At 40.7% G+C, this 22,572-nt stretch overlaps 1 protein-coding gene and 1 long non-coding RNA gene across 7 annotated transcripts in view; one reads left to right on the top strand and one right to left on the bottom strand.

Moving 5' to 3' along the window:
• The window catches only part of PDE4D (phosphodiesterase 4D), a 1,476,836-nt gene that overhangs the window by 1,422,504 nt on the left and 31,760 nt on the right, over positions 1 to 22,572 (bottom strand). For 4 of the 6 annotated variants that reach the window (XM_037022276.2, XM_073235978.1, XM_073235981.1 and 1 more), the window contains exon 1: positions 13,662 to 13,780. The exons of the other annotated variants lie outside the window; for them this stretch is intronic. The gene's annotated coding sequence lies outside the window, so the exon portion shown is untranslated. Of the gene's footprint in view, positions 1 to 13,661; positions 13,781 to 22,572 lie in introns of those variants that run through there. 6 annotated transcript variants of the gene reach the window in all.
• Positions 13,902 to 20,966, top strand: LOC108385916 (uncharacterized). The gene is made up of 3 exons (XR_001850426.3): positions 13,902 to 14,135; positions 15,158 to 15,253; positions 20,747 to 20,966. It is a non-coding gene; the product is annotated as an uncharacterized lncRNA (long non-coding RNA).

The following is a 22,572-nucleotide window of genomic DNA, read 5'->3' as shown; positions in this document are numbered from 1 at the left end:
AATTTAAAATTATTTCAAAATAAAAAGTTTCTAAAAAAAAACCTAACCAAAAATAACAACAAAGAAACCCTCTCCCTGCTGCCCCTGGCGCACACAGATCTGACCGTGGCCCTCTCCCACCACTCCATTCCCCCAGGAAGGTGCGAAAGGCTCACCATGCAGATCCAATACAGCTCAAAGCACTCAGCTGGCATGCCCAGTGACCCATAACCTCCCCTACTCCCATCCAGTCTCCTGGCATCCTTCCCAACAGCTTGCACAAACTCCCTCCCCATTGTTAGGTTCACCTCGCCCTTGAAACACCCCACCCCACCAAACCCACCCCCTCCTTTTTACTGCTTCCAGACCTTTAAAGAAGCTGTCTTCTTTGCCTAGGCTAGAATCCCCTTTCCTCCTAAAAATAAACATCAAAGTCTTATCCACCCCTCCAAGCCTAATTTGAATCCTATTTTCTTTCAAAATGGCTCCCTAGGTCCACCCAGTTGGAACTGGTTCACCTCACTTTGCCCTCCCAGAGCAGGTGTCTCTCTCTGTACATGGCTTACCTCCACTCAGCCTTACACTGTAATTTCCTTCATGTGTCTTTTACCCAGGAGATTAGGACATTGCAGAAATCGATAATAATGTGTTTTTCTCCCTTACACCTTTTCACCCTCACCCCACCCCTTTCACATGATTTTAAAGAAATTATGAATTTCATAATTTTAAAAATATGTGCTTCCAGGGCTGATTAGGGCCATGGGGCAGAAGACAAGAAGGGCCTAGGAGGAAGTGGTAGTTCTGGCCATGTGCACTAAATGTGCGGAGCTCTTACCTAGGCGTGCTTCCCACTCTCCACAGCTCTCAGCACTTCAGGGGATGCCACAAGGAAAGGCCCACCTGCAAGCAGTAACACCTTCCCCAGGCTCGCCTTACCTTCAAGAAGCTCTTGCTTTACCCAGGAGCCCCTTTTCTCAGTCAGGGTCTGCCCCGTGCCTCATGTAGGCCTCCCAGCATGCTCTGCCCTGTGCTGGCCACCCTCCCTCTGGCTGCTGCCAACGGGTGAGTATGTGGAGCTTCTCTCCCTGTGTTGCTAGAGCTTCACCCAGGAGTCTCAGTGCCTGAATGATGTAGCTTCCAGTACTTTGCCTTTTAATTTTTTAAGCGAAAACAATCAAGCTTTTTGAGAAAACTTATCTAAAAGAGTGTCATTTAACTCCTTAGAAAGTTCTGGGTCATAGGCAAAACAAGGATGCTCAAGAGGAATGGAAATTGAATTCCATTTGCCTCTCAAATCATCTTTTCCCTAAGTCATCTTTCACTTTCCCTAAGTTTCTTGTCCCTCTTCTTTTCCTAGCAGACCTCGCTAGGTCTGAGCAAACCAGGGCTCAGATCCAGCTTCCGTCTCTTCCTCTTAGTGAGAGATGCTCAAGGGAGGTGAAGTGACTTGCCAAAAGTTACGTTTGCCTAAAGTGGTTCCAAGTTTCTTAGTGGGCTTACTTGTTCTACAATGAAGTTTAGGTCCAAAGTCTGAGATTCGGAAATGGCACACAATATCATAGCCAGAAGAGTAGATGAGAGTCTTAAGGGACAATAGGGAAAAAAAACACAAGGTCAAGGTCACTGTGGGTCACTCTTGGGTCCCCAAATGTGGCCTTCCCATTAAAATTCCAGGGGTTGCATCCTAACACTCATCCCCTGTAAGGAACAGGAACTTGCACCACTCTTGAAAAAAACCTAAGTAAAACACCCATTCTTTTTTTCTTTTATTTGTTCAGCAAGTACTGATTGAATGTCTAACATATACCAGACACTACTGCAAGTGCTGAAGATACATTCAGATACCAAACAGACCAAGTCCCTGTTTGCAGAGAATTTATCAGAACTATACATTATTTTGGTAATTTTGCAATAGCTGAAAACTCAGAGTTTTCCTAGAACAAATTATATATTCCCTGTGAACTTTACTTCCCTCACCTGTGAAATGGGAATATTAAAACCTTACTACCCACATCACATAGGACCTCAGTAAGAATGGGTGAAATATCATCTATGAGGTGCTTAGTATAGAGCCTCACACTCAAGAGATAATCAGTAAGTGGTAATATGTAATTATGATTACATGTTATCCTAAAACCAGACTCCCCATTCACTTATCCCTCAAAACTAAACCTTAGAAATAATCCTGTCACTGTATCCTAAATCCAGTCATTCAGACACAACCTGCAGGATTTTTGCTATTTCTGCATTCAACTCTGTCAAATATGGAGTCAACACTTTATCTTCACTTCAAGCAATAACTGTAGAACCACAGGTATTATACAAAAGGTTTATATCATTCCTAATACACATTAAATCCCTAAGTAATTATTAAAATGTAGAAGGCCCATCCTTGTGCCATGGCACCTAAAATTAACTCAGACATCACTGCAAGTATGCGGGGTCTACTTTGGGAAACGCTTCTCCATATGCTCAAGTTTTCAAAGCTGATCTCAGTATCTAAATTCAGTTTATTTAAATAAAACATATTTTGGAGAGCTCCAGATCTACCATCCTCACACTCTCCTAAGACAGCCCTTCAGCATCTCCCTCTAACTCAACTGCCTGTCTCCCAGCTTCCACCCTTGAAACCAGGTCACGTCTCTCCCCTCCTGAATCCACCAGTGGACTCCATCTCACTTAGAATTAAAGCACCTCACTGTGCATTACAAAAGCCCTCCATGATCTGGGCCCTGCTCATCTCCCCTTCACATTTCCTACCGCTCTTCCTACTGGCAGCATGGCTACAGCCATATGGAGTATTATTCAGGCAGCCTTTGCATTTGCTATTTCCCCGCTCACAGCATCCTTCCCAGCTCGCCCAGGCTCATTCCTTCACTTCAGAGGCCTTTCCTCAGCACCTGCTCACGCCCCCATCACTGTCTTCCTGCTCACCTTGCTTTATTTCCCCCATAGCATTTATCACTACCAAACATTAAATGAGCTATTCATGCATTTGTTTACTGTCTGTCAAGCCCCAGGAGGGCCTCCATGTCCTCCACGTTGTACATTACTGCATTACTAATGCCTGAAATAGTGTGGAAGCCACTGAACAAATATTTGTTGACTGAAGGCATGAGTGAATGTGCAAGGGTGGGAAGGAAATAGTGTTCTTTGAGACATGTCAGTGCGCAGTTTCTCCCAGACTTATACGGGGGAAGTAAAAAGTGCAAACCTGGAGTTTAGAAGAAAGTAAAGTAGAAACCAAGAAACAAGACTAAACACACACACAAACCCACCCACCAAAGCCCTCCAAGTGCTGCTAGAATATTGGCCCCAAATACTGGAGTTAGTTGGAGACAGACTAGAGCTCAAGGCTACATAGGGACAGAATTGAAGAACTAACTTCATTGTGCAAGAATTTATGGTGCTTAATTTGGTTAAAAGTGAGGGGTGGGGGGCATAAGGAAATAAATAAAGTAAAATTTTATTTTAGCCTGTGATGACTAGCTGCTCCCTCACCAAACGTTAAAAACAAGTGCTGACAAATAACTAGGTAGAGTTTGGGTTGGTCTGTTTTCCTGCTTGGCCTGAAGCAGCACAATGAACAGTGAAACTGCTGAAATGGAGACTGCTAAGGTGGAAGCAAAGAGTGAAATGATATTTGGTATATTGAAGCCCCACTGTATGGTCTCCCTGTATCTATATACTTCTGACCCAAAACCTTGTAGTCCCTTCTGAGTTTCACTATGACCTGCTTTGGCCAGGGGGATATTAGCACATGAGACATGAACAGATCCTGCAAAGCACATGTGTGTTGGCATCCTATTCTGGAGAATGACTGCACTTGCCTACTTTTGGACCCCAAGCACAAGCATGAGAATGTGCCTGCTCTGGCCCTGCTCAGGGAACGAGAGCCGGATCGAGAGACATGTGGAAGGGCACTGAGTTTTCCCAATCAATGATACCCTAGACTGCCAGACAAGCATTATATATGAGTAAGGCCAGCTAAATCATCAGACTCTGGCTTAGATAAGCAGAACTTCCCCCAACTAATGAGTAGACTCCTGAGAATAAAAAATGGTTGTCATTTTAAGACACTACATTTTGGAGTAGCTTGTTACATGGCAGAACTCACTTGATGCCTTGGATAATTACCCACCAAATAAGCAAAAAATTAAAAGGAAAGGTTTGGGGGGGTTAAAACAAACTTTCCATCCATATACCTAAACTTAAATTCAAGATCCCAATTTTAAAGTATTTTCTCTAAGTGTCACAAGAATTCAGATGACAAGTTACCTGAGCAAAAGAGGTTTATAATTTTGAAGTCATTTGAAAACAACAGGATTATGAGGAAATATGTTCAACATAACTGTATTTCAAAGCTGAACTATCAGCCTCCCCTTAAGTTATAAAAGTAGGGTGATTTTTTACAAGTATAAGTATTTTATGCCCAGTAGATTGCTGGTTTTCTTTGAGGGTTCTAAAAAAACAAAATGGAACTATGTATGTTCCCTTCATCCTACAGTAATTGTATACCAGCCTCATCATGGAGGACTTCTGATTTCTGTAGCACTGGAGTCTATTTTCATTAAAGCAAACTGGGCCTTCTTTCATCTTTAAAAAATTGACAACCTTCCTGTACACATACCAAATTCGCTTCCAAAACGGTAGCTAAAATCAACCAACAGCAATTTGCTTCTATTCAGACTTTTGTGTTGAACAAACAGTACCTTTTCCCCTTCCCGGGTTATCTTTCTTTTTCTCTCTGCATATTTCCCAGGAGGTCTGCACTAATGCACAAAGCTTCACACTGGAGAAGTGAATGACAAAGCAGATGCCCGAGGAAGACATATGCTGTGGTGAGGCTGCCTTATCCAGCCTGCTTCACACTCAGCAGCCTCAGACCCAGCCCTGGGTGACAACTTTACTTCATGCGGAATCCATTTTATATTCTGTTCCATAAAAATATGCATCTTCAAATGAGAAGAAATCGGGCCAAATTGAGAGCATTATTAAAGGTACAAGTAATACTATGCACTTGCAGAGCCCTCACCTGTGCCTAGTCGCAAGCGTTGCCCCTTGTGGACAGTCTCAGGCCCTTCCGGCTGCTGTGACAAAATACCACACACTGGGTGGCTTATAAACAACAGAAATGCATTTCCCACAGTCCTGGAGCCTGGAAGTCTGAGAGTGGGGTGCCGGCAGGGTCAGGGGAGGGCCCTCTTCCGGAGGGCAGACTTCTCATGGTGTGCTCACGTGGCAGAGGGCTAAGGAGTGCCATGGGACCTCATTATAAGGGCACTCCCCCCATTCATTAGGGCACTGCCTTCATGACTTACCCACCTCCTAACACTATCCTGTGGCACATTAAGATTCAACATATGAATGGGGGTGCAGGGGAGCCACAATATTCAACCTACAGCATATGGTAAGCAGAGCATGCATTCTTGTCTCCCTTTTACCACAGAAACTAAAGCTGGGGTGGGCACTGTGACTTCCCTGAGGCTTCTCTGCTGCAAAGTGACTAAATCAGAATTCAAACCAAAGTTCAGAGTCCTTTTCTGTACACTCTGCTCCTGAATAATACAATGTTAGAAAACTAAAAATAAATGTGTTTCACAGAAAAGGTAAGGAACACATATGTGTAAGGAGAAAGATAAAGAACAGATAGCTGTTTCTGAGAAATGAGATAACAGAGACATTTACATTGGACAATTATGTAGGAAAAGCAGCTACTAACTGGCAACACTACAATCTAGAAAATTCTACAGAACACAACAGAAAGCTACGTGATTTTACATCATATGATATGCTGATAACAGTAGAGCAACAAATACCAAAGTGAAGCTTCCCACACAGCTTTGCTTGGCGATCACATTCTCACCTCCCCTTGATGTTCTAAATGTGCTATCGTGGGCCGCTCACCCTTTACCCAACAGAAGCTGCTGCAATAAATTCTTGTTTATCCAACATATATTTTGGAGAGGCAGTGCTACAGGTAATTGAATACGCAGGATAACAGGGACTACTAAACATAGTAACATCTCATTTTTTTCAGACTGCCTGACTTTAAAGCTTTAGAAAAGGGTTTGGCAAACTTTTTCTATAAAAGGTCAGATAGTAAATACTTGAGGCTTTGTGAGCCATATGATCTCCGCAGCAACTGCTAAATTCTGCCCTTGTGGTGTGAAAACAGCAGTAGACAGTATATTAAATAATGAAACAGTATATGATGGCTATGTTCCAATTAAACTTTACTTACAGAACCAGATTTGGCCAACAGGCAGTTACTTTGCCAACCCCTTTACTGAAACATAACCCTCACGCATAAGGAAAAAATGCACTCATGTTCTCATTTACTCTCAGGAGAGAAACAACACTCTGGGTAATGCCTCGTCTCTCAATTTAAAAATGATTTTTGAGAACTGGGCCATTTTCTTGCCTACAACCTATAGCAAAAGAGAAACAGGAATTTCAAAGCAGGAATACTAGCCTAGGTCAGTAGAGTGAAGGTCAACGGCCTTTAGGACATGGCTAGAGGACTGAAACAGCAGCACAGTCTGGATCAGTTGGTTTAGGAGCAAAACACTCTCCCTAAACCTCGTAACATCTTAATCATTTCAGTACCACCCTGACTCAATATCATTTAGTTAAAACAAAGTTCCATTTTGATGGTCATAATGATTGATGTCTCTGAATCACCAAATGGAATCTTTCTATTTAATCTCTAAGATAGAAGAGTCACATAGGATCCATTTAGAAAGTCCCATGCAAATTGGCTTTCTACTTTCTATTTTCTTCAAAACTAGAAGTTTTGAAACTTAGTGAATAAACTTCAGTTATCTAAAATATATATTCTATGAAAAATCAATTCCCCAGATAATAATAGGAAGACTAAAATTTATAAAGCACTGAGTCATGCATTCCAAGTGTTTTATGTATATTAATTTTTTAAATGTGCACAAAAACCAAACCAGGTAGATACTATTATTGTCCCATTTTTCAGATAAGGAAATTGAGGTACAAGGAGATGAAATAACTTGCCTAGAGTAACACAGCTACTAACTAAGTGAAAAAGCTAGGATCTGAACCCAGGCAACCTGACTTACAGACACCATTTTTTCAATAATTATACTAGGTTAAGGTATTACCTTATAAACACATGAAGACTGCCTATTTCAAAGACCATGAACATGATAAGATACATGTAAAATCTCTACTAAATATAATATAATCTTCAGAATCTAATGATTGAGATATATAAGTGTTTTCCAATGCCTCTGGGTAAAGACTGTAAGTATCTATTAATTTTGTTCAGGCCCACCAAAATAAAAAGATGTTTAGATGTTAGATTGAGGAGATTTTATTTTTAAGTGTTGCATTAAAATTGTTTTTGGAATGAGCCAAGGAAATAAACATGTAAATGGAGTTAGAAGAAAATTCTTTTTAGGCACTCCTAGTTCAAGCAGATAAATATGAGGATGTGAAATGAGTTAGTCCTTCTATTTCTTAGCTCAGGATATGAAGATTAAAACAGATTTTTATTTGTTGTCTTTTTTTCCTAAATAGCTTAATTGTAAAGTGGGCTTTTATGAAAGGAAACTAATTTGGTTGTTAAAATAACTGAGATTACTATTGGCTTACCACCTAACAAAACTATTTGACCCTAACATATCCACCATATAAAGCACTAAAATCAGTTTATAATGCTTTATTAAAAGAAAATTAAAAGTTTGTGGAGAGATATTTTTAAATAGCAATGATCTGAAAAATATTTTGATTACTAAGCATCTCTGCACTTTTTTATTTATGATACAAATATTTTTACTTACCTTCAGAAGCTCAGAGTGGAAAGAAATCTTTTAGCTTCTAGAAAATAGGCTATGAATGAAGGTCATATGAGTTTCATCATTTGCTCAACTCCATGCAAGAAATAGTTCTCCATAAAATATATACAGATGGCCAACAGACACATGGAAACATGTGCAACATTACTAATCAGAAAAATGCAAATCAAAACCACAACGAATTATCACCTCACACCCATCAACAAGACAAGAAATGAACAATTATTGCCAAGAACAGGAAGACAGCAGAACCCTTGTGCACTGCTGGTAGGATTGCAAATTGGTGCAGCCACTATGGAAAGCAGAATGGAGGTTTTTCAAAAAACTAAAAATAGAACTAACATATGACCCAGAAATTCTACTCTGGGAATTTACTTAAAGAAAACAAAATCACTAATTTGAAAAGATAGATGCATTCCTATGTTCAATGCAGCATTATTTACACAATAGACAAGATATGGAAGCAGCTATATAGGTAAGTGCTCATGAATGGATACAGATGTGGTACATACATAAAATGGAATATTATTCAGCCATAAAAAGGAAGATATATAGCCATTTGTGGCAACATGGGTAGACCTAGAGGGTATTATTCTAAATGAAATGAGTCAGATAAAGATGAATACCATATGGTTTCACTTACATGCGGAATCTAAAAAACAAAGAATCAAACAAAACAGAAACAGACTCATAAACACGGAGAACACACTAGTGGTTGCCATGGGGAATGGGGCTGAGGGGATGGGTGACATAGGTGAGGGGAATAAAGAGGCACAAACTTCTAATTACAAAATAAATTAGTTACAGGATGAAGTACAGCACAGGGAATCTAGTCAATAATATTGTCATATCTTTGCATGTTGACAGATGAGGTGATGAGAGCAGTGGCCAAGACCACCACCTGAATGAGAGCGATTTGCCCATCAAGAATATCCTCAGTAAATTGGTGCCACAATGGAAAACAGTTTAGAGGTTCCTAAAAAAATTCAAAATATAAGAACCATATCATCCAGCAATCCTCCCTCTGGGTATACATCTGAAGGACATGAAATCACTCTCTTGGAGAGATATCTGTACCCCTCTGTTCATTGCACCGTTATTCACAATAGCCAAGACATGGAAAAACATTAAGTGTCCATCAGCAGAAGAATGGATACAAAAAAAACATGATATATAAATATATGGTAAAACAGTATTCAGTCATAAAAAGAAGGAAATCCTACCATTTTTAACAACATGGATATAACATGAAGACATTATATGAAGTAAAACAGAGAAAGACAAATACTGTATGTTCTCACTTAAATGTAGCATCTAAAAAAGCTGAACTCATAGAAACAGAGTGGTGGTTGCCAGGGACCAGAGAAAAGAGGGGATATTGGTTAAAAGGTACAAACTTCCAGTTACAGGATGAACAGAACTCTCATGCACAACATTGTAATTATAGTTAATAATATTCTACTATACACTTGAAAGTTGCTAAGACTATAAATCTTAAATGTTCTCACCACACAAAAAAAATGGTAATTATGTGACATGATGCAAGTGTTAGCTAACACAATGGTGGCAACTATTTTGTAATATATAAATATGAAATCAACACATTGTACACTTTAAACTTACACAATGATATATGTCAATTATATCTCAATAAAGCAGGGGGAGGGAGAGTGTTAAAAAACATTCTTTCACTATAACTTTAAACTACTGAAGAGTGCTCTTTTCCAATCACCAAAGGCACAAGAAAAGACAATGGTCCCAGGTGGCAGTTTCCAATGTGCTACAAATGAAATTCCTTCACTTTTATGAAGTCCCTTCATGGATTGCTGGGTGGAGTGTATGGGATAAAGGTGGCAGAGGATCCATTCTCTTTTTATTTGTTTTACTTATTGTGCTTTCTCTATGAGTTCATTGAAAAAGAAAAAGAAATGGTTCTACAGGTGGTGGAAGTGCCTCAGACTAACTGATATTACCGTTAGGAAATAAACCCATCACAGTGCACGCAAGCAGCTGAAATGTACATAGAGTTATGGCCAGTATTCCAAAAAGCATGCACTTTGAAGTAGAACTGGTTAAAAATTTGGGATATAGAACTGTTGAACTTTCTGAATCATTCATATTCATTTTGACCATTTTTATTCCTGTAATGAAAAGACACAGGATTAAACATCACCTTAAAACCTTCATGATTATCTATTAGTTACATTGAATAAGGAGTCACAACAAGAATAAAAAATTCCAAGAACATCTGTCAAGCTGAATTTCCTAACTCATGTTTCCCTGTGAGGAAACCATATCCTGTAAAATTTCATCATTAACAGTTGTACATGTACACCGTGATGGAATGCTTATTTAACCACTGGCTTACTGCTTTATCTAAGTGGAAGGAAAATCATGGCACAGGCTTAACCAACAAGAAAAGTGTCCTGCTGGAAGGAAGCAGGCATAGTTTCGAAAGGTAATCAAACTAACCAAATAAGAAATGTACCTCATATTTTCTGTCTTTAAAATTGACGATTTAATACTCTTATCAATAAGTAACATTTATATGGCTCTTAAAAGTGTACTAGATGTTTTTACGTACAGTAACCCTATTGGTATTTTTAATACTCAAGTGACAGTAAGGACTGACACTCTAACAACTTTGTAACCTTTCAATATCAAACAGTGAAGACTTTCATTGCTTTAAGAAGTATTTAGCCAACAGCAGGGATATGCTTTTAGAAATCAAGGAAGCCTAGGAGCTTCTGTAGTAACAACAATGTGGAGTTGGACATTATATTACAGTGTGCAAAGAATTAAAATGTCCTTTCATAGGCACTTTCTTGTCATGCACTGATATTCACCAATACGGTAAAATGCCAGGATATATATATATATATATATCATTATTTTCATTTTACAGATATAGAGTCTGGGACTTAGCAAAATTTCAGGATCTGAGCATGATCTTACTGGCTCCAAGATCAGTTCACTAAGCCATTCTACTTCTTGAAATTGGAAATCAGAAGGACACAATTTTGACTAGTGACAAAAATAATGGGAAATATGTTCAGGTGATAACCTGAACATATTATATGATTCAAATGGGATAACTGATTGTTTCTAAATTAATTGAATGCTCCTCCTCCACCAACGGGTAGTGCCAAGCTCCACAAAAGGAGGGAATTATACAAATCTCAAGCACTGAACTCTCGGTAGTGTACTGGGGAAGAGAGCTGTCAGGGTGGGGGGATTAAGCAGTAAGATTAGTCCTATACATAACACTGGAAAAAATGTCTTAGAGAAGAGCAAGTCTTCCCAAAAGCAAAGTTCACCAAATAAAGCTGACAAATGCAATTCAACCATGAACTAATACTTTTTTCAATTTGGATTTATGTCATTGCTTTCGTAGGTAGTGTTAATAGGTTCCAAATGCCAGGGTGGATTCAGGAACACTTTGCAAGTTCCTGATGTAATACATTCCTTTTTGGGTACATCTTTTGTCAAATCCATCTGTCTATGGCAGATATACATAGTTTTACACAACCTTATCTGCAAAGGAACTTCCACAGTCAGACAAAAATGGCTTCAGAAAATCAAGAGTGGAGAGAAGACCCATCAGCTCCTGCTGTTTTGGAGCTATTTCCTCTTCTCACAATGTCTTGCCTGCAGCTCTGTATCCACTGGGCGCCTGGCACGCTTCTCCTCTTGCTTTTCTTAGTATCCTGCCCTTTCATCAGAATGCGATGAGAGGCTGGCAGCTCAGGGGGGACTGAACGACGAGGGTCGCAGAGGCGCCCCAGTGCAAGATGCTGATGCTCCGAGTACACAACCAGCAGAATTTCTCCCGGCCCTAGGCTCCTGGTCCTATACAACTTCTAAATTAAATGAGCCTCCCATTAAAGTTTGGTAAAGCAGGAGTTATTTTTAGTTGACTTATTTCAGTAACAGCCCAAGCAAGTTAATATACAGAATGGAGGCAGGAAAGGTGGGAGGGAATGCTACTGGTACAGCAGGAAAGCTACACTGACCCTACAAGAGAAGCCGGCTTAGCAGTGAGAAGCTAGTTCACAGAAAGCACCCTCCATCACCACCCACAGAAAGCACCCTCTGTCACCACCGCTTCTTCCTCTGCATGGGATCCCAAACACCTGGAGGGATAAGAGCATATTCCTTTCACAGACACATTCCTTTCTTCACTAATACTATCAGTTAGGAAGGCAGAACCAATGAACCAACCATTACTGTTAGTGTCTGTGGCTACAGAGACTCAATAAACGAACTCACTCTTCTATCTCAATAAAGGAAGTCATACTATTTCTTCATAAGGTAAATTTCTAAAAGAATATACTAGAATTGCTTTTCTTTAAAACTGTTTTACATAAATTTGGTTGAAACAGGAAAAGATTCCATTTTGACTATTTCTCATTCCTTTTATGAACGTCTTCCACTGGTGTGACCTAAAAGAGGTCATATTTCAGAAAGGAAAGTATTTTTAACAAAACTTCCATTTCCAGTGTGATCTAAACATAAAGCAAAAACAAAACTAATATATCTCTCCTACTGGCTAAATGATGTCAGTCATTCAAATAGGTGCGACCAAAATTAAACTGCTCCTGAATATATAAATAATATCTTTATAGGAATTGGCAAGTAATTACTATATTTATTAGAAGTTTATATTTGCCACAGGAACCACTGAGTTTAAAAAAACTGTTCAAACAATTTATGCTTGAGGCTTACACATAGCACAAATATATATATTTGTATCTATATGTTGAAAGAGGAAAAATTAGACAAAAAAACTAGGAAACAACCCCAAATTATAAATTACCTAGTTTTGTACTGTATTGAGAGTATAAAAACTGTTTGGAGGTAAGAAAAATCATTTATTTCTAAGTATGAACTTCATAGGCAAAAGCCCTATTTTTTTTTAATGACAGGCTGAGAGAAATCATCAATGATTTCAAAGTGAAAAGGTGAACTGCTTCCCCTAACCAATCTATACTCAGTATTAATTCTATCCTGCAAAGGTAACAGAAGGCTGGTGTTTTCTAGTTCCTCATTTCTATCTGCTCCAGCTTTATCTTAAACCTTGTTAGCAACAGAAGTAAGTCACCTCAGCAATTACAAACCTAAGAGTGGCTCCCCTAGGATGATTCGATCGGCTCCAACTAAAAATTCCAATCCACGTACTTTCTTCTGTTATGGTTGTGTCTGTGTATGTTTAACGTGCTTCTTCTAAGGCTTTTAAAAACAAGCTAGTGATTTCTCATTCAGCTCTCTGCCACAGAAACAGAACCACTCTGAAGCATTTCTATACATATAAAAATGTTCTCGTAAACCATAGGCTATGTCTTAAGTCAGCTTCAGATGACAGCGAAGAAAAATATTGTTGCCATCATTTTACATTTCTCCTTTTTCTGCACTCTAACTGCTGTGTACCTGTGTCCCCAAAATTTGCTTATCACTTGCTGCTGCCTTCCAGTTTTAGACGGTGGGGGTGGGAAAGCGAGAAACTTGCCTGACTCCGGCGCTTTCTCAAACGTTGCTTTGACAACCAGCAGCCTGCTTTAACCTGCTGGTGTCGGACTTTTATCACTTTACAGACCCCATAAAACAAACAGGGCTAGCATATACCCTGAACAGCCTCCTTCAAAATGTAACTTGGCTGCAATTCATGGCAAAAAGCTGGAACTTGGAATGCCAGGTCTTGGAAGCGTTAAGAATTATTGCATTGAAATTGATACAGATAGCACAGCCCCTTGAAAATGAATCATTTATTAATTCACTATTTTCAAACTACAGTTACTCCCTCTCAGGGCATGTAATTAATATACTGAGTTTAAAAAAAAAGTCATGACTACTCACACAGTCTTGAAGGTGCAATGTCAGCTATTTGGGACAGAGACATCCAAGGCCGTGTTAGAACGCAGTTACGACTACATGTGCGTTAAAGCAGGAACCGCAGGCCTCTGGATGACGGTAACTATAGGACTCGGGCTTCTCGTACTTGGGACTATAGTTTATGAAACTGAGCCCCAGATCCAGCCAATCATTTAGCTCCTCATAACAAGTCTAACTGGCTCTGGAAAGCTGAAAGGGCTGCACTGGAATAACAAAGATGAGATATTCCACACAATAATCTGCTTATCTGAAGCCCTTTCCCTCACAAGACCAAGGAAAAATCACAGCTCCGTTGTCTGAGGGCAGGACAGATGACCCAGGGAAACCCACCTACGCCTGCAGCAAGAGCTCCTCTGGCGTGGCAGGGGCAACGGTGCCAGCACTGAGGGACCGAGAGGCCCCGGAGCTGGAGGGCGGCGGCAGCAGCAGGAGCCTGAGGTGATTTCCATCTTTTTCTTTTTGGAGGGGTAATGCTGAGTCCAGATTATATATATGAAGTCACTCAGGCATGTATGTCTGCTTCAATCTTATTTTACCTTCTTTCACTCTAATCTTTTGTAGGATCGTTTATTATTAAGGATGAGCAAAGGGAGGCTTAAGGTACCTGAAACAACCTTGAAACCAAAATGATCCTTTGTGGAGGAAAAGAGGTCATTTTCCAGGACAGATTTAGAGCCGCCCTTTCAGACGGGCAGCCTTCCCACCCACCCACAGAAACCAGCACACCGGGGGAGGAGGCAGGGCCGAGAGAGGCCGTTCATGGGCACAAGTAAATGCTTCCTGTATCGTGAAGGGAGTAACAATGCCCAGACAGCACTGGGAAAACAGGCCGTCACCCAGCTCCTCTGTCCCTTGGCCCCAGGCCACGTATGTACCAGAAAGCACACTGCTGGGATGGGGTGGGGGCAGAGAGGGACGGAAGAGATTGCTGACAGCCCCAGTGGTGCTGGTTTTTCTTGTTTCCTTGCAATATTTTCCTTATTTTCCATTAAATTTTGAAGTGTTAGTTATACAAACTACTTGTTATACTTCTAAATGTGTAGTTATTAAAGGTTCCATGGAAACTGCTTTTAAGTCAAAAGAAGTGACTAAAATAGAAAAGCAGAAAAACAAAAAACAAATAAACCCAACTGACACACACATCACCCCAACACCACACCGTTGGGTACCTGACATACTTTAAACAAATTCTTCCAAATCCTTAGCAGATAGTGTGTTTCATCAACAACTTTTGTTGTAAGTGTAGTACTAGCAACAAAAAACAAACTCTGTGATGAGCTTTTAAATAGCTAAATCAGTCACTGTGCTTTCAAAGGGACTATCGACCTCTACAATATTCAAATCAGGTCAGTTTTTATGTACTCCCAAAGGAAAAAGCTGGAAAAGGAAAACTGCTTTGTTTAGTGATAAAATGTAGACAACAACAGAAGGGACATTTATGCACTTTTTGTTTGCTGTAGATAACTGACTGAATTCAACATGAGATTTGACAAGAAGAAGAAAGACAGCAGGACAGAGAGAACAGAAAAGGAATCCACTGGCAATTCCCCACTGAGGTCTGTACTGTGAATTGTCCAATTTGTGACAAGCCAGAGAAGAGGATTTCTCCTCTGTGTAAATATTTATTTAATTAAACCTTTGTTTATTTGACCACACGGCTGCCTACAGCGACTGTGTGATAACCAAAACTTCTGAGGAAGCCAGGTGGTTGAAATTGTTCCCTTTACTCAAAGATAACATGATTACCTAGTCTGAAATGGAAAGCAAACCCTTAAAGATAATATTGGCATTGAATGTTCAACAGATGGAACTTCTCATTCTCGTCTCATTCTCTTCATAAAATGCCACTGAAACGCCCTTGAATTCCCATGTCCAAGTCTCCATGTCAGTAGAAAGGCCAAGAACACTCTAAACTGAGGCATTTAAGTCATTTCACCTATATTCCTGTCCAGCAATTTCCCGTGAAAAGACTTCACCTCCAACAAATTGGAAGACAACCATCTCTCCACCCAAGACAATGGCCAATAAGCAAGTCTTCCTATTAGAAGCTTTCATGGCTTCTGTACATTCTGTGTCAACATAGCTAAGTTACAGACTGACCCCTGGCTCTCTGACCCTTACAATACTAAAGGTTTGGCTCAGCTTCAAGCTGTTCATCTGTTAGGAGGTAATATTCACCCCAAAACATATTCACAGTGGGATCCTCCTACAATCGTAATATCTGTGAAGGCCTGTGACATGTTACTGCTACCTGGCAATTCTGGGGAGACTTGGGTATTTAGTGCCTGGAGGTGTCACCTAGCAGGGAAAACCTTGCACTGAGAAAAGGGAGTGATGTCTCAGTACGACCCACCAGGAGCTGATTATGCTGTTCACGCTTGCTTTCTTTACCTGATTGAAAACAATGCAAAGGAGGACACTAAAAAGTAAACATACCAACACTGTCATCTCTTGCCTAAAACTGTCAGTGCAATGTGTTAAGAGTCCACTTGTAACTGGCCTCATTCTCAGCTCATCAGGGCTTGTGTTAGCAGGTTCTGGCTAGAAACACTCTCTCCTGTGGACCACCAACTGGTATCAGTTGGCTATGGGATCTGGTGCTATCTAAGAAGTTCACAGTATACAAGGGTCACCCAAATAGCTAAATTCAGTCCTTACTCATTTCCTTGATCTCACCCTCCCAAACAAGAATTAAAATGATCTCGATAAAGGAAAAGCAGCCCAGGAATGCAAACCTTTTTCTGAACCAAGAAGTGTCAACAAATCTTAAGAATCAGAGCAGCTATGGTTGACTGAAAACTGTCCCTGAACCTGGGCCAAGAATGATTTATTTCTAGGCCCATAAGTTAATCTGACTGTGCAGTTTATGTACCCAAAAGGGTCATTCAAGAGAAAACTGTCAGAAATGTTCAGACTCTCCACGTTACTGTGTCAAACCAGTTGAGACTGGCAGGGTATTAATTCCATTCCGGGTGATGAGGGCAAATAGTCCCATTATTTTCACAATGCTAGACTCTACCTGAAGAAACCCTAGAGCTCAGGACCAGTTCACTGGTAGGGAAAGCTGACAGTTGAAATGCTGCGGAGTCAGCATCTTGGGGTGTAAACCAAAGACTAATAGTTACCCTAAAAATGTCAGCAAGAAGACCTGCTTCACCTGAACAAACCAAAAAAAATTTTTTTCATTTAAATACAAAGGCATAAAAGTACTAGAGATGTGAGTCTATAGTCATCATAGGGATGAAGTTTATGTTGTTGGTTCAGGTAACAAAATACTTACCTGGGCACATAGACTCCAACTCAAATTTGCTGTTGGCACATGGAGTGAATGTCTAGTTAGTGGGTCTCATGGGTCTTTTTAAAATTCAATCTCTCTTAAAACATGAATTATGAAAACATGCTCATAATACATGTGAAAAGACTCTAAAATATATTACACTTAAAATCAGCATAAACAACCTTTTGCACTCATGTATATTCAAAACTCTTCTAGGTAATGAGACCTGAACAGAAGGATCCATTTCCCTTTGGCCTTACTCTGTCAGTGCTTCCCAAATGCCATAGGAGAATACATATGTAAAAACTGACAATGACTTACATTAAGTAAGAGAAACATTCTTACTATGAACTAGGGATGGGGGTTGCAATCCTCATCTTTGATGCTAAAACCACCTCTTTGTTGCAAGCAATGTGTGAGTATTAGTACATGGAGGTTGAGAGCATAAACCTGAGCCAGACTGCCTGGTTTCAAATCCCAGCTCTGACCCTTGGGATTGGGCAAGTTACTTAACAGCTCTATGCATCAGTTTTACACATCAATGTGAAATAGTGCCACATAGTCATCACCTCCTGGTGCTCGTGTGAAGATTGGATGGGCAATGGGCACTTAGAACTGAGCCTTTTGCATGGTGAGTATTCATTAAGAAAAAACTGTCACCATCATCACTAAACTAATTGCAATAAATGTGCACAGTATCCAAACTGGAGGTGAGTTACTAAACAGCCAGGTATGCTGAAATGCATCTACTAACATCACATAGCTCATTTCAGGTAATACTTATAAGATTTTGTCTGAAGGTCTCTGGGAAAATAGCCCAAGGTGGAGTGCCAGTCCCCTCATCATGCATGTTCTGCCTGGTTATCACCTGATACTCCTAACCCTGCCCTGCATGGAGTGTGTCAGCCCAGGGCGCTAACCCAGGAAATGACACAGGAAGGGGTCTTTGTAGTAGACACAATTCATTTGATCATTGGTAAGTTCAGGCCAAAGATTCCTGCGTGAAGCCATTAATAATAGAAGCCATTAATCTTGTGTCATGGTACCCTAGCCACAGAAGATGTGCAGAGGGGATGGGGAGTTGCCTCCCATGAGCAGCTGTGTTGGTTCTCCAGCTACAGGATCCAGGTCTGGAATTCACTGTGACTTCTCAGCTTAAACAGGAGAGAACATGAAGCTGATTATCCCCCTTTCTCCCTATGATGGGGGGTGTAACTGAGACATCAGCCTGCTCACTGAGAAGGTGCAGAGAAACAACAATCAGCTGGGTGAGGGAACAGCTGCCCCAGGGAAGGACAATGGCCCTCTATACTCGACCATTCATTCATTACCCTCCTGAGCAATCTTATCCCATATCCCCCTCCACAACTACACAGACTCCTACCAGCCACATCTACCTGCTTATGGTTCTGGGGAGGCCCGTGCTCTCTCACACTGCTGTGCTTCTGCAGATGTGGCCCTCCATCTGCATGCCCTTCCCCAGAACCCACCACAAAGCCTGAGGAAACTTTTCTTCTTCACATTGAAACCCTTCCAACCCACCTCCTGTCCACTGGAAGATGGTTACTCCCCCGTTGGGCAAATTATTGAATCAGTACCACTTACTACATGAAATAGCATTAAAGGACAAATAACATGGCAAAATGGAGGACATTTTCAGTTTAGCAAAAAATGCTTTAAAAATAAAATTGGGTTGATGATATGGGTGAATGTAGTAACCACAATGTTGCTCATCTGAAATCTTCATAAAATTGTATATTAATGATACCTTAATAGAAATAAAACAAAATAAAATAAAACTGGGGACTCTTTCTGCAAGATCCAAAATAAAATCAAATGTTAAGGCTTAACAGACCTGCAGACAAACTCTTTGCTAAAGTTAAAGCACCTCTGGTCTTTCTCAACAAGTCGATAAAGAAATGCAAGGAAGCCCACCGTGATTGCTAGAAATGACTGCATATGTGAAAGCTTCGTGTGGGTCCTGGCAGGGAGTATAATGTGCTAAGCTAAGTCTCACTTATTCTAATGACCCTGATCCTGGCAGAGGAATGCCAAGGGACGGGGCTCTCAGATTTCAGAGGTGGGTGATTATCTCCCCCTTCACCCTACACTCATTCAGCGACAGAGCTGGACATGAAGTCCCTCTCCCAGGCCCACTGTGTCACTGAGACCTTGCCCAGCAGCACTGCTACAGTGCAGGCCTATGACTGAGGGGCAGTCACTCAGAGCTGGTCATTCACCAAAGAGAAGAACGCTGGGAAGGGCTGGAGACTTTTAGAAAATGGTGTGCTGGAGGGTGACCCTCAGAATTGTGACACAGGTCGAGTTTGCCTTTAGCCCCTCACCCACTTCACCTCTGCCCACTCACCCCCAAAAATATGGTTTTCCTGATTTTCCCAACTTCCTCCACCGAAGTGGCCAGCCCTCCCCTCCCATCATATGAATCCTTTTGTGCGCCAGCCACAGAGCAGCCAGATTAAGCCAGGCTGTGCCAATATGATTAAATGCTTCTGTTATCTTCTCGGCGGCCTTTCATTTTTATAGGGGCTTTCTAGAAATAAAGCTGAGAACCAAAGAACTAATCACATTGAACATTTCAGGCCCGTTGGAGTACAACACCAGACATGCAAAAGTCAGGCAGGGCTCTTTGAGCTCTGGGAAGCACACAGCATATCAGTCACCTTCTCCTCTCAGGAGTGCTCCAGCACCACAGGCACAGCCCTGGGCTAAGGAGAGTGCTGAGTTTTCATTCCTCCATGCAAGGCCACCATATATAGTTTGGCAGGGCACAACCTGTACACCCGCTCACAGCAGTCCTGACCCTACAGTCCCCGAGTCTCCACTCTCTAGACCCAGAGCACAGGCCACCGTCAATCAAGGAAGGGTTTCTTACTTGTTGAAACCCCTCTACAGTAAAGGTAATACTCAATGTCACAAAAGCAGTTTGGCTATGGAGACTGCTCTGTAATCACCATCTGTAAGAGGCATATATGGTCTCAGTCTCACAGGGTCTCCATGTCCACAGTCCATATGACTTTCTCTTTGTTTTGCCATTAAGAATTTAAGCACAGAAATCAGAAGTGTGGAAGGAGAGCAGATTGCACTTGTCTCATGTACACTGCAAAATAAGGCAGTGGCTCTGGAACTTCATGTGCATTAGCATAACTGAAGGTGCTTGTTAAAACAGTAGATCCCTAACTCCCACCACAGGATTGTCATCTCATAGGTCTATAATGGTACCTAGGAATCTCTATTTTTCACTGGCACCCTGATGCTTGTGAAGCTAGTCATCGATGCATTACTCATTGAGAAGCATGCAGATAGTGCATGCAAACTACTTAACACAAAGCGTGGCCCATTACAAGTGCTCTATACTTAACAACCTATAATTAGTAGGAATCAAAATTGATCCCAACTTCATATATCCTACTTAGACTTGACTCTCTGCTAAGTGCAAGTTGCATGTGGGCATGGCAGTATGGTAGCAAGCCAGGAGCTGGTTTCATGAGAGGAAAGAGAAATGAGTACAGGGATACAAGGCAGAGACAGCCTAATTTGCGTTCTTCTAATGATCTGTTAGCCACTGATAACTCTTGAGCCCCAATTACCACTCCCATTTCACAGTAGTATCAGCTCTGAAAAAAAAAATTATGCAGTACTCTTTGAAACAACTAGGAACCAGAAGTCCCCAAGGTAAAAACACTCAAAATATTAGCATTTTCATTTTTCTGCCTCAGATACAGAAAGTAATACAAGGTTATTTGTTTTGTAGGACAAAGACGGCCCCAAGTAAATAGGAAGTTTTTAAATGGTTGAGTCCACCAACTTCAGCACAATAAAGAAGTAAATGCCAAACCTGACTGGCTGCCGCACCTGAGCCATGGCCAGCCTCCCCTGAGGACGATGACAGGCACCCTCCACGTGGATGGAGCCAGCCGTGCCTACGGACCACTTGGATTCGCTCTTCATAATAAACAGGATGGCCCTTGGGAGATCTTCTGTTCAGTTTGCATGCTCCTGAGCGTAGGACAAAGCTCTGTTGTTTAAGAGCATAAATAACAAAAGCTTTGTTCTTCCAAACCAGGAGGGAAACTGTAGATCTACATGGTTGGTCTTAAACTATATAAGGATGACAAGAATGAAATATTATTACAGGCTACCACCAGCATCCGTCATTCAATCTCCTCTCCTGGCTTCAGAAAACAATGACTCAATATGGCCTTTTTCTGACAGACTGCAGCCTTAGGAAAATACTGTTCCACATATTTGGAACTAGGGCTCTTCCTACATTTAAATCAATGGAAGCTATTCAAAGCTCAGTTAGCTCTCTCTCTCTGAATCGTGAGCATAGGAACACAGCTGTTAGTACTCACATAATGAAAGTAAAATAGAAACCAGCAATGGAAAAAAAAATCAAAGCACCATCCCAGGTGCCTGACATGTGTTTTATGGCTTGATTCCCTCAGTAACCTCTAAAAGGTTGATATTATTATCTCAATTTTTACCAAGAATAAGAGAGATTAAGTAAATTTCCCTAAGGACATGGAGTTGATTAAGCGGCAGAGCTGGAAATTACATTAGAAAGTAAAAGTAGTCTCAAATCCTACCTGTTAAGAGTTGAATGAAAAACCTCCCATATTTTTGTTAATTTTATGTAAATGTGATCATTTTGTTTCATAACCTGCTTTACATCCCTAAATAACTGTCCATGTCATATATAAAACCTCTGTACCATTATTTGTATTGACTACACAGGATTTCCCGAAAGGCACTTGCCGTAATTGACTGTCTGTCCCCTATTGATGAACATTGAAGTTATTTTCAGTTTTCCCTCTGAATATGTTCCTGCATACATATTTTTACATTCAGGTAGTTATCTCCTTAGGGTATGTCCTGGACTGAAAATTACTGGGAAAAGAGACAATATGTTTTACATTTCAGTGTGCATGCCCTCCAAGAGGTTGTATCAGGTAGCTACATGAGTGTGCTCATTTCTTCACATTCACAGGCATATGGGGCTTAAACATTTACATTTCTGCCAAAATGATAGGGGGAAATGATAGCAGTTATTTTTATTTGCATTTCTTTCATTAGTAAGGAAATTAAACATTTGTTCCTGTGTTGGTCATTTGCAATTCTCCCAGAAATTAATTATCTCAATCCTTTGCTACTTTTGTATTAGAATCTGATGCCAAAATTCATTGCAAATGCCTTCTCCGGCCTCCTGCTGCTTTCTCATTGTCTGTGCTGGTATATCGGAGTCTCTGATCTGGAGCCAAGAAAACTTTGGCAACATATTGCCAGGGTGATTAGTCAAGTTCCATAAAACATGCTCAAAGAAGAAAAACTGATTAAGTCCAAAGAGAAAGCCATAAACTTTTCCTTGGTTGTAGGCTTCGGAAGTAGGTCCTCCCCTGACTTTATCAGCAGTTGTTTATCTTATAAGAAACAATGATCCATTCAGACTTAATCTTGATCTTTTGCAGAGACATTTGGATAACAAGAGAGGGGCCAAGAACAATTTGGAGGCACATCCCCAGAACCAGGGCCTGCAAGGGAACACACACACACACACACACACACACACACACACACACA

Source organism: Manis javanica, chromosome 1 (genome assembly GCF_040802235.1).
Source record: "Manis javanica isolate MJ-LG chromosome 1, MJ_LKY, whole genome shotgun sequence".
Classification (NCBI taxonomy): domain Eukaryota; kingdom Metazoa; phylum Chordata; class Mammalia; order Pholidota; family Manidae; genus Manis; species Manis javanica.
The sequence above is the reverse complement of the archived record's forward strand: the minus strand, read 5'-3'. Positions and strand labels throughout refer to the sequence as shown.